Source organism: Neomonachus schauinslandi, chromosome 2 (genome assembly GCF_002201575.2).
Source record: "Neomonachus schauinslandi chromosome 2, ASM220157v2, whole genome shotgun sequence".
NCBI classification, from domain to species: Eukaryota; Metazoa; Chordata; class Mammalia; order Carnivora; family Phocidae; genus Neomonachus; species Neomonachus schauinslandi.
The window spans coordinates 181,750,448-181,762,537 of NC_058404.1; the positions used below are offsets into that span (position 1 = coordinate 181,750,448).

At 40.0% G+C, this 12,090-nt stretch overlaps 1 non-coding gene across 1 annotated transcript; it reads left to right on the forward strand.

Moving 5' to 3' along the window:
- Positions 1-11,474: 11,474 nt before the first annotated feature.
- On the forward strand, positions 11,475-11,613 carry LOC123324104. The gene has a single exon (XR_006539611.1). It is a non-coding gene; the product is annotated as a U4 spliceosomal RNA (small nuclear RNA).
- Positions 11,614-12,090: the final 477 nt, after the last annotated feature.

Below are 12,090 nucleotides of genomic sequence, written 5' to 3' on the forward strand. Positions count from 1 at the left end.
AACGATGGAGAGGCAGTGGCTTGTGTTGGCTGAGACGCTGGAAAATATCTGTGAAGTCAGATACCTATCGATACATGTGATTATGAATATCCAACATCTCTCTCTCTACATAATTCTTTGGATGCCTCCCATTACCTTGCTAGAATCAGTGTCTGCTACCTGTCGCTGTAACAGTTACTATTATTTCTTGTCTTCCAGATGAGACTTTTTTTTCCTCAACCTCTGAAACATGTCCTCTTAGTGCCCACTGTAATCAGAAGCTAGACATAATTTAGGGGGCATGGTCTCTCCAATATGCCCAGTCATTAACTAGACAAGACCGGTCCATAATCTAACACTTAAAAAACATTAAAAAAAAAAAAAAAAAGAATTCAAGTGTCCAGAACCCCGGAACCCATCTACGAGTGTTTTCCAAATTTACATAATTATCAAAATAACTTATTAAAATGCAGATTCCAGGGGCACCTGGGTGGCTCAGTCGGTTGAGCAGCTGCCTTCGGCTCAGGTCATGATCCTGGAGTCCCAGGATCGAGTCCCGCATCGGGCTCCCAGCTCAGCAGAGTCTGCTTCTCCCTCTGACCCTCCCCCCTCTCATGTTCACTCTCTCATTCTCTCTCTCTCTCAAATAAATAAATAAATAAAATCTTTTTTTAAAATGCAGATTCCAGGGCATCTGGGTGACTCAGTCAGTTAAGCATCTGCCTTCGGCTCAGGTCATGATGCCAGAGTCCTGGGATCGAGCCCCCAGTAGGGCTCCCTGCTCAGCGGGGAGTCTGCTTCTCCCTTTCCCACTCCCTCTTCCTCTGGGTGTGCTCTCTCTCTCTCTCAAATAAATAAATAGATCTTTAAAATGCAGATTCCAGGGCGCCTGGGTGGCTCAGTTGGTTAAGCGACTGCCTTCGGCTCAGGTCATGATCCCAGGGTCCTGGGATCGAGTCCCACATCGGGCTCCCGGCTCAGCAGGAAGCCTGCTTCTCCCTCTCCCACTCCGCCTGCTTGTGTTCCTGCTCTCGCTGTCTCTGTCTCTGTCAAACAAATAAATAAAATCTTAAAAAAAAAAAAAATGCAGATTCCAGGACTCACTCCAGATTTACTGAATACAAGTTTCCTGGAGAGGAATCTATAAAGCTATTCTTTTCCTTTTTTTTTTTTTTCTTAACAAGTTCTCCAAGTTGTACCAACAATGAGCTAAGTTTGAGAAGCACGGATCTAGACTCAAGCCGTCATTACAAAAGAGGGAACGAAAAGCTCAAAGGAGTTAAGTAATTTCCCAAAGAAGCCAAGTAATTTCCAAAAGAAGCCTTTCGTCTCCTGCAATTGAAAAACAATTTTTTTCTTTTTTGCTCTTCTTTTAACTCTCCTCATTTCCCTTCCAATATATAAAGTTACATGTTTTTGATCAATCTCTGAGACGACTGCTAACACTTCCTAATCATGTCTCTCAGGAGAAGTGACCTTGGAAGCCTAAAACAGTCCCGGAAACTGCTCCATCCCTTCCTCATAAAAAGCTCACCTTGAAACAGTGGCAGCCACACTACTCTAGGAAAATTATTTCTTCTTAATTGGGACCATCTAGAGAGGCTTGGAACCACAGATACTCTCTTTGCCAAGTTAAAAAAAAAAAAAGAGGCATCCCTTTATCCTTATTATTTTTGAGATGATGCATGTGACTCTAACAGCTTTTGCCCACCATGAGGCTCTCATTGACATCAATAGGCATTATGCATGTAAAGGGCAGCGGGAGCGGCTCATTATCTCCAGCCCAAGCAGAGAGAAATGCAATAATCATCGTTCTCTGCTTTTCTTGAAGCTTTTAACTGGTATTGGAAACATAAGTAACCTTAGTACATTGGGTTAGGATGAGTAACACCTTTCCAGTTGGCGGATGGGGTTCGGTGCTTCCCTACAGAACAAAGTATGGGGGTAAAGAAGCTGTTGAATGGGAGAAACTATTCTTATCTCTGAGACTGGAATGATTGATTTGGCTTTGTGAAGAATAGTGACTCCCCATTAATACTTTCCAGTATGCCCAAACTCTTAGGTAGGTGAGGACTTTATGTGTCCATATGAGTTAAAAGTATCCATGTCAAAAAGAAAGGTCGACCAGAGAGAATGTGACATCCATTCCAAAAGCATAATTAAGGCAAACCACTTTGTTGATCAGGCATCTTTTACTCCTTTCCCAGTCTAGGAAAGTGCTGTAGAATTGATGAAGCTTTACATCATAGATCTCATGAATCCAGTTAGGTCTCAATTATCTGTCCCACTAAGAGAACCCTTGGCACAGATCATTTAAACAGAAAAGGCGTATACCCAGATCAAAGCCTTGGTTTTTCTTCCCTCTGAGAGGCAGTATTATCATCACTTTGAGTCCTTCTCTTTTCCTGTTCCCTTTCTGACACCACCAAGAGAAGAGAGTCATTCATCAAGTTTCCTTTGCTGAATTAAAAATTATAAGAAAAACTGCTATTTTTCCCTCGTAACAATGGTTTCCTCCTCTCCACTTGGCTACTCTCTTAAGCTGCCTACTAACGGTCTTTTTTATTTTACTCTGCTCCATCTCACTTCTTTTCCTGAGATCCTTTTAACATCATGTGGGCATCATCCTTTCAAAAAAGTGCTCTTTTAATTGAGAGCTTGATTTCAGGAGGAGGATTTATGATGGAGATCTGTCAGGCACAGTTTCAGCTACCAACCATTTATGTCGGCATATGCCTTCTAATCCAAACTGACTCCGGCATCCTTCCATCAAGCACGAAAAGCAACAAAATCGATAGTAAGAAAATGGAGATGAAAAAAATTTCAATTTGTCTTAGCCATTCAGTGAGAACAGAGTTTCCATTTTTGTCTTTGCATTCTAAACCACCGCAAATATTCTGATGTGTGTGTGTGTGTGTATCCTTACTGCCAGTAAGAAAGCTTTCCTTTGGTTTTATTTGTTTTGTTTTTTAGCTCCTGAAATATACTTTGGCCACAGCCTTTTCAAATGTAGGGAAAGGCAAGAGGAGGCATGACTCATCCTTATTCTCCAAGGTGATCTCCAGAGGGCTGATTCACTACTGATTTACCACCATCCCTGCTAGCCTCTCTGTGGAAAGCTCAGGCCCCTCAGCTTCCACTCACCTCATGTACTTACAGCTGCCATCTCACCCCCTATTGCAAATATGCATTTCCACCCTCCTAATTCAAGATTGCAATCGAACACCTGTGTAGGAAGAGAGAGTTGAAGCCGAGTATCTTGCCTTCTCATGTAGGTGGAAAAGCGGTAGAATGAAAGCCAAAAATGAATACAAGTATTATTCAAACTTATTTTTACCAAACTACCTCTCTTTCTACCAAACCACACTGGCCTTCTGAGCTAGATTATTCCTTGAGGGCAAGGACCATGATTGATACTTGTTTGAATGACTCTCAGACCCTAGCCCAATGCCAGCCACATAGGAAGGGTCAAGAAATTCTTATTAGTGGGCAGAAAATGTGATAGGGTTTCCAAAATCATACAATTAAAAGCCTTATTTTACATATAGTAAAATATTTTCAGAACAATGAAATGTAATCGCTAAAGTCACATGCATAACCAACTGGTGCCTGAGGCAGGACTGGAACGCAGGAATTAAATCCATGAAAATCCATGCTTTTCATGTTCTAAGAATCTGGCCCTATAAACCCAGCCAACTGAATCCTCGGAATGATGAGGATGAAGGAGATGCAGAGTTCCACAATTCCAGGCCCTTGAGCTAATATTCCCTGTCAGAGAAGCAGAGTGGAAATTCAAATTAATAGCCATTTATTGAGCACCCTCTATACAAAAGGTATACTGAGTACAAAACTCAGTGTTAGGCATTTGGAATAAAATACAGCTAAATGTGTTGATTCACAAAAATGATAACCTGCTTGCCATACATAGATCACTTACTTAATGGATATATATGCTTAATAAATAGTAAAATATAAACAGATACATTTTAATTGATTTCTATGAAAAAAATTTGTAGTTCCTCAGGAGACAAATTATTTTTATTCGTTCACTCATTTATTCATTTACTCAAAAAATATATATTGGGCATCAAATATTTCCCAGGCACTGTCCCAGGCAATGAGAATACTAAAGTGAATAATTCCAGGTCCTTATGCTCTGTGACATTACAGATAAACAGCAAGAGACATACATATACATGCAGTTAGGACAATAGAATGGAAAAGATACTCTATGGGGGACCATTAGCATGAAGCTGGTAGTCAAAGACAAGCGAGAAGTCAGTTCTTACAGCATTTTATGTTGGAATACACTCACTGAACAGTTGAAGGTGAGATATGTTCCAGATGGAAAGAAAAATGTAAGTCAAGGCACTGAGACTTGGCATAACATACATGAAAGATGTGGGAAAATAAAGAGGTGGAGTGGGGAGAGTCGTGGGAATGGATAAGACAAAAAAAACAGGTAAGAATCTTTAGGCAAATGACAAAGATTTTGAACTTTATCCTGTGGACAGTGGAAGCCTTTGAAAGTTATTTAGCAAAGAAAAGACTTGGTCAAATTTGAGGTGAATGGGGGAGATGTGACAAAGTAAAGACTTCTTGATGATGCCTGAAGTTGTTGATTAGTAATAGACTTTGATATATGCAGCAAAGATTTGATATGAGAGCAAGAAGAAAGTATAGTGTACAGAATCTGATAGCAAATTCGATTTTGGACTTTGTGGTAAGCAGAAAAATGACTCTGAAAAGATGTCCATGCCTTTATCTCTATAACCTGTGAATACATTACTTTACATGACAAGACGGACTTTGCAGATGTTAATAAGGTTATGGACCTTAAAATGGGGAGAGTATACTGGATCATCCAGGTGGGTCCAATCTAATCGCATGAGTCCTTAAAAAACATAAAAACTTTCTGAGGCACCTGGGTGACGGTTAAGCATCCGACTCTTGATTTTGGCTAAGGTCATGATCTCAGGGTCCTGATATCAAGCCCCAGGTCAGGCTCTATGCTCAGAGAGATTCTCTCGCTCTCCCTCCCCCTTTCCCTCTACCCCTCCCCATGCTCATGCTCTCCTCTCTCTCAAATAAATAAGTCTTTAAAAAAAACCATAGAAATTTCCAAACTTCCTACCTATGGTCACAGAGAGATGAAATAGAAGGAGAGGAGATTCAGAGTATGAGAGGGATTCAACCCTCCATTTCTGGCTTTGAAAATAGAGGAAGGAGGCCATGAGCCATGCAATATGGGAGGCTTCTAGAAGCTGGGAATGTGCCTCAGTGGCTGGCCAGCAAGTAAGAAGAATTTCAGTCCTACGACCACAAGAAATTAAATTCTGTCAAAAAATGAATGAGCAAGGAATCAGATCCTCTTCTAGAGCCTTCAGAAAGAAACAGTCCTGCTGGCACTTCGATTTTGACCTGGTGAGACCTATGTCAAACTTCTAACCTTAAGAACTACAAAATAATAAATGTATGTTATTGAAGCCACTACATTTGTGGTAACTTATTATGGCAACAAAAGAATACTAATACAGATTTGAAGACAAAAAGAGGAATCTAGAGAATGACTATGTGGGAAGAGGGAGGCAAAGGAAGAGGGTCTTCCAGAGAGATTGAAAACAATCAGAGAGGTAAGAGCAATCAGAAGTCATAGAACCAAGGAAGAAAAGAACTCCTAAAAGGGATGATCCAAATTGATGATGGCAAGAAGTCAAGTAAAATTGGACTGGCAGCCTTTGTGAATAGCAGTCTTCAAATCTGTGAGCAGAATCTCTTTTTTTTTTTAATTCTAAAGATTTTATTTATTTATTTATTTATTTATTTATTTATTTATTTGAGAGAGAGAGAGCACATGAGAGGGGGGAGGGTCAGAGGGAGAAGCAGACTCCCTGCTGAGCAGGGAGCCCGATGTGGGACTCGATCCCGGGACTCCAGGATCATGACCTGAGCCGAAGGCAGTCGCTCAACCAACTGAGCCACCCAGGCGCCCTAGCCTAGGCCTCTTATCCCCTCTCTGGCTTTCTTCATGCCGTTGTCTTATCTGAAATGTACCTACCACTGCCTCCTCCCTCCTCATTTACAGCCCAGCTCAAATGCAGCCTCCTCTAGGAAGCCCTCCTGGAGCATGTCACTTCTTTTTCCTGCGTCCTGGGTCTCTTTCCTAGCATTTAATTTGTTTTGGTTTGGGATGCCTGGGTGGCTCTGTTGGTGAAGTGTCTGCCTTCAGCTCAGGTCATGGTCCCAGGGTCCTGGGATCGAGTCCCACATTGGGCTCCCTGCTCAGTGGGGAGCCTACTTCTCCGTCTGCCTGCAGCTCCCCCTGCTTGTGCTCTCTCTCAGATAAATTAAAAAAAAAAAGTCTTTAATTTGCTTTGGTTTTAACATTATTTTTTAGTTATATAATTGACATATGAATCTTCTTTAAGAAATTTTTTTTTTTTTTAAAGATTTTATTTATTTATTTGAGACAGAGAGAATGAGAGACAGAGAGCATGAGAGGGAGGAGGGTCAGAGGGAGAAGCAGACTCCCCGCCAAGCAGGGAGCCCGATGCGGGACTCGATCCAGGGACTCCAGGATCATGACCTGAGCCAAAGGCAGTCGCTTAACCGACTGAGCCACCCAGGCACCCCTGTGAGCAGAATCTTTAAAGGATTAAATCAGAAGGTGAAAACAACTCTGGCCTTCAACTCCTGAGCCTGTACCTGGTGTGCTGCCATCATATAAATGAGTCAGTCATTTGCAAAGGAGGATTTGACCCTAATATAAATCAAGAAAGGAAATTCCATAGAACAAGTAAAGACATCAAATATGGTTTCTGTCTTCCTTCTGACCATTCATGAATGTGTGCTCTACTAGGTTAAACTTGTTATTTTAAAAGCCTTTAAAATACTATCTGCAAGGCTAAAAAGTGTGATTTTCTTTATGTCTGGGATTCTCGTGGCAGTAAGTGTGACTGCCAAAGAGTTCAAAAGCTCTAGTTGATCATTCCACTTTTCCTGAATGCACACAAATTTTTGAATTACCAGTCACCTTTTTAATTAAATGCAGCTGTTTTGAACTTATATTCTTCACAAATATACTTGTGGGGACCCGTTTTACTCATCTCTGTAGCTGCAGAACCTAATCAATAGTGGCAACGTAGTAGGTCAGGAAGATTTCTTTCCTCACTGCATTGGTGAATAAATGAGGTTTGTAATAAGTTGGTGAAGTCATCATATCCAAAACACAATTTACCACATGACTTTCAAAGACTTCATTACCATGTATAATATTCATAATATCTGAACTTAATTCTATTAAAACTTGTACCAGAAAGAAGAAAACCCACCTTACATTAGCGTAGAGATAATATTCAAAGTACTACATGCTCCTGTATATTTCACAGAGCTTTGTTCCAGAAAAGAATTGTTCTCAGACCATACCTTATCCTGACAAGGCTGGTTTGGCACACGATTATGATGTATGTCCTTGACTGTATTCAAGTTCACAGAACACAGTACATATTTTCTTTTCTGAAATAGCAGAGCATTGCCTTGCCCCAAGCATCCCTGGGAATACTTGGGTGTTATTTGAAAATCACTTTCAGATTCTCTAGGCAGCTTTTTGCAATATTTCCCCACGTAGGTCAATTTTCTCCTTTGTCCACATCATCCTTAGCTGGCTTCTTTCTTTATAGCTTGTCCCAGCTATAATCTCCAGGGCTCTCCCACAGCCCACTGCAACAGAAGCCTACTCTCATCAGTTGAGTTTCATGGAGTTTCCAGACTGCTGGGAGAGTTAGAGACATTTAATCTTATCAAGAGAAAGAGAAAACTGAGTCTAAGGAAGTGAGGTGAGTTGTTCAGGAGGTAAGGCTGGTTAGTGGCAGAGTCAGACTCCAATCCTTATCTTCTGACTTGGAGGTAAGTGTTCTTTCAACAACATAAAAAGATGTCCACATTTCTTATAGGATCCAGCCATTAGGCACTTGACACCTTTGGGAATGGTTCTTTGGGCTCTTTCTCAGAGTGTTAGGCTAAAATGTGCAGATTATTAAATCAATCATATCAGCCCCTGGAAATGAATCCATGATTTCTCCAATTTTGGAGTTGTGACATTTTTTAAATTTATAAATTAATTATCTCCCTACCCAACGCATTTCTTTCTACCCATACTAAAAGCATATTACCAAACTTTATTTACCCGTTTGTTATTTATTACATTTATATATTAATTATTGTATTTACTTGTTAGAGTTATTTATATATCATATCACTTTTTTATACATGTCATTTAATTTGTGTCAATTTATTCCTACTAACCAAATGTAGAGATGAAAACGGATATGCTTGTTTGTTTGTTTGCTTAGAGCAGGAGGAGCATGTCACCAAGGAGATTCAGTTTCATTCCCTTTATGTGTTATGTTTTTTAGTAGTGATTGAGACAAGTTTAGGGAACTATATAAATAGAGAAAGGGAAGGATAATTTTAAAATAAAAAAGTTTGAACAGGAATTTTACCCCTCTCAAAAACACAATTATTTTATTTCTTCAATGCAAGTGATTTAGAAATAGTTTGATAGTTTTCAGGTAAATCCGATTACTTCTTTGTAATGATAAGAGTTTCCTTGGAGACTGCAAAATTCAGGCTGGGAAACAGATTTTTTAACTGATATAAAGCCACTTTCTTCTTCAAACATGGCATCCCATGCCCTCCTTGTAATAGATAACTACTTAAATATAAGAAAGATTAGACAGATGATAGAAAGATAGAGGGAGAGAGAGAGATGATAGATAGATGATAGGTAGATAGAAAAATAATATAATTGTTTCAGAGATTTCTTAATCACGTCTTTAAAAGCCCTAATACCAATACAGCCACATGGAGAGCTAATGCTTAAACATACACATTTTTGGAGGGCACAATTAAGTGCATAGTTTGTCTCCAGAGCATCACAGTGTTTCTTGATTCCTGCAAGACCTTGACCATTTCATTATTTTTAAAAATGGTTCATATGATTATGACAAGGGGAAGAAGCAGAAGCACAGATTTTTTAAACTCATATCTTGTTCTTTGTCTAAAGGAATTAGTCATCCTTGCTCCTTTGCAACTTAAGGGTAGGGCCCTAATCCTATAGGGCCCTTATAAGAAGAGGAAAAGCCACCAGAGCTCTGGCTGTCTCTCTCCAAGATGAGCCCACAGCAAGAAGACAGCCATTTCAAGACGAGAGAAGACACCTCAGAATGCAACATACTTCGTGGGCACTTTAATCTTGAATTTTTCTGCCTCCAGAATTATGAGAAATAAATTTCTGTTGTTGAAGCCACCCAACCTGTGGTATTATGTTATGACAGCCCAAGCTGACTAATACAGACATTGAGGACAATTATTAAATCCATCTCTTTCCAAGTATTGTCATAGGGCAGATGACCAAGTGTCTCCTGTACAGTGACATACAAAGATGCCTTTTAAGAAAAAAAAAAAAAAGTAATTCCCTGCCTTTGGTTAATTTCCCATTAGATAACTTTTTTTTTTAAAGATTTTATTTATTCATTTGAGAGAGAGAATGAGATAGAGAGAGCATGAGAGGGGGGAGGGTCAGAGGGAGAAGCAGACTCCCCGCTGAGCAGGGAGCCTGATGCGGGACTCGATCCCGGGACTCCAGGATCATGACCTGAGCCGAAGGCAGTCGCTTAACCAACTGAGCCACCCAGGCGCCCTAGATAACTTTTAGTGCTGTTACATATTAGTTAAAATATATAACCCAGGGCCATTTTTTCTTAGATTAATTCAGAAACACCTACAGAGTTCTGTCAGAGCCCAAATAGTGTCTCAAAGGAAAATTATTGCAAAACTTCCACAGTCAATGCCAAGGTTAATCCAAAGACAAAAGTGTGTGCTGGGTAAGGGGAGAGGCACATAATGACAAGAAACCGAGCTGTACAGATACACAAAAGAAAAAGATACCTCAAAAAATTCCACTGATTACTTGTTTCTTTTCTTTTTCATAGAGCAATTTTGGAAAACACTGAGGAATGTAAAGTTAACTGGAAGCCCCCTTCCTGACAGACATCTTCTCTAAATCTCTTAAAATCAGTTAAAGCAGTGATTTGATCACTAATAAAGCAAGGTCACATTTTATTTGTTTTCTGCAGAGTGTGGAGTTTGTCAGAAAATTGAGAATGGGCAGGCTGAGTGGTAGCTGCAAATTAACTCTTGAAAAGTCATGCAAGATAAACTAAATGAAGACTGGTAGATTCCTCCATGCAGACTCTTCAGAAAGTAAATATGTAAGGATTGCTTTTCTCAAACTGTGCTCTTCACAGTCCTCAGGTTTCTTAAAGACATCTCAGGGAACTTCAGGAGATAGAAGGAGACCCTACTGATGCCTCCTGTTCCCCTCTTCTTTCTGTTTCTTTGAAATGTTTTAAAACCAGTTGTGATAGGCAGTTTAATGCCTCCCCAAAGAAGTCCACCTCTTAATCCCCCGATCCTGTGAATATGTTACCTTGCGTGACAAAAGGGACTTTGCTGCTGTGATTAACTTAAGGATTTTAAGACAGGAGTTTCTCTTGGGTAATATAATCACAAAGGTCCTTCTAAGGGAAGAAGAAAGCAGGAATGTCAGAGTCAAAGAAAGAGATGTGATGGTGAAGCAGAGGACCAAGTGATGGAAGGCAGCATGAGCTAAGGAATGTGGATGCCTCTAGAAGCTGGAAAAGCCAAGAAACAGAAGAAATGGAGCCCTAATGACACCTTGATTTTAATCCAATGAAACCCATTTCAAATTTTTGACCTTCACTTTGGACTTCTGACCCTCACCGCTGTAAGACAATAAATATGTGTTGTTTTAAGTCACTAAGTTTGTGGTAATTTATTACAGCAGCCTTTGGAAATTAATACACTGTTGGACTAATACAAGAATTTCTTCAACTTCAGTATTAATAATCTTTATCTGGGATGTTTGTCAAATACTAATTTCTAAACTCCACTCCCCCAAAATTCTGATGCAGTCTGCTGGTAAGCCTAAGAACCTGCATTTTTAACGCATACATCCCCCACCCCCATGATTCAGATTTCCAGGTTACAACACTAAATGAAATCAGATTCACCATAAACAGTGTCATAAGATAGAGAAAACCATGATGCTAGCAAGAATAATGTTGCCACAAATCCCTCCTTGGCACTTTCAGGAAGCATTCCCAAGGAAGATGCAGCCAAGACAACTCTGCATCACCTTACACAGCAAACTTCTAGTGTAAGCTTCTATCCTTACACAGCAAACTTCTAGTGTAAGCTTCTATCCTATCATTGTGTCAATGCATTTCAATGGAACTTATTTGCTTCACCAAAGAAATATGAACTGTAAGGAAGTGTAGTAAAAAGAGTACAGGTCTTGTGATCAAAAGACCTAGCGAAAACACTCTTGTCCATCCCCGTCTGGATGTAAAGCACTGGGCAAGAAACTTCTCCTTTCTGGACCTCAGTTTCCCCATATATAAAATGGGAATTTTAGCTTTGCACAGTGGCAGTATCGTAGCCAATGAGGTTTATCCGAGGCGCGATTATTGCTAATTGAAAATGGGAATTTTAACAAAACCATCTCTTCAATACTTTTAGCAAAATATCTTCTCTTATAGTCCATTAAGGTATAATTAAAAGACACTAGGACTTTCCTTTTTATTTTCTTTCATCTTGAGTCAATTTTGCTTGCTAAGGACATTTATTAATGTGGATGAGTTTCTTTTGCACTTTCAGGGCCCTATTTTCCTAGAGAAGCAGAAAATGACTATCTCAATGATTAGTTCTTTACAGCCACACCCTCCCTCCAAGTCAATTTAAATAAAGCTTGATGGCTCTCGAGGAGCCCAGCATACTGACAAGCAGGCAAGATGTTGAGCGCTGATGTTTGCCCCCCCCACCCCAACCCGGCAGCCTTCATTGTTTTCATCCCAAAGGCAGTGAGGAGCTCACAAGGCACTACAGCTCAGTCCCTGAAACCGCTGCCAGAGAATGTGCTTTTTAGAGCTGGCTTTCTGATAGGAGCCTACACTGGGGATTTGTACAACACCATCCATGTTTCTGTGCTTTTTGCCTGCCAACTTTCTACTTCAGCCATTATACATATAA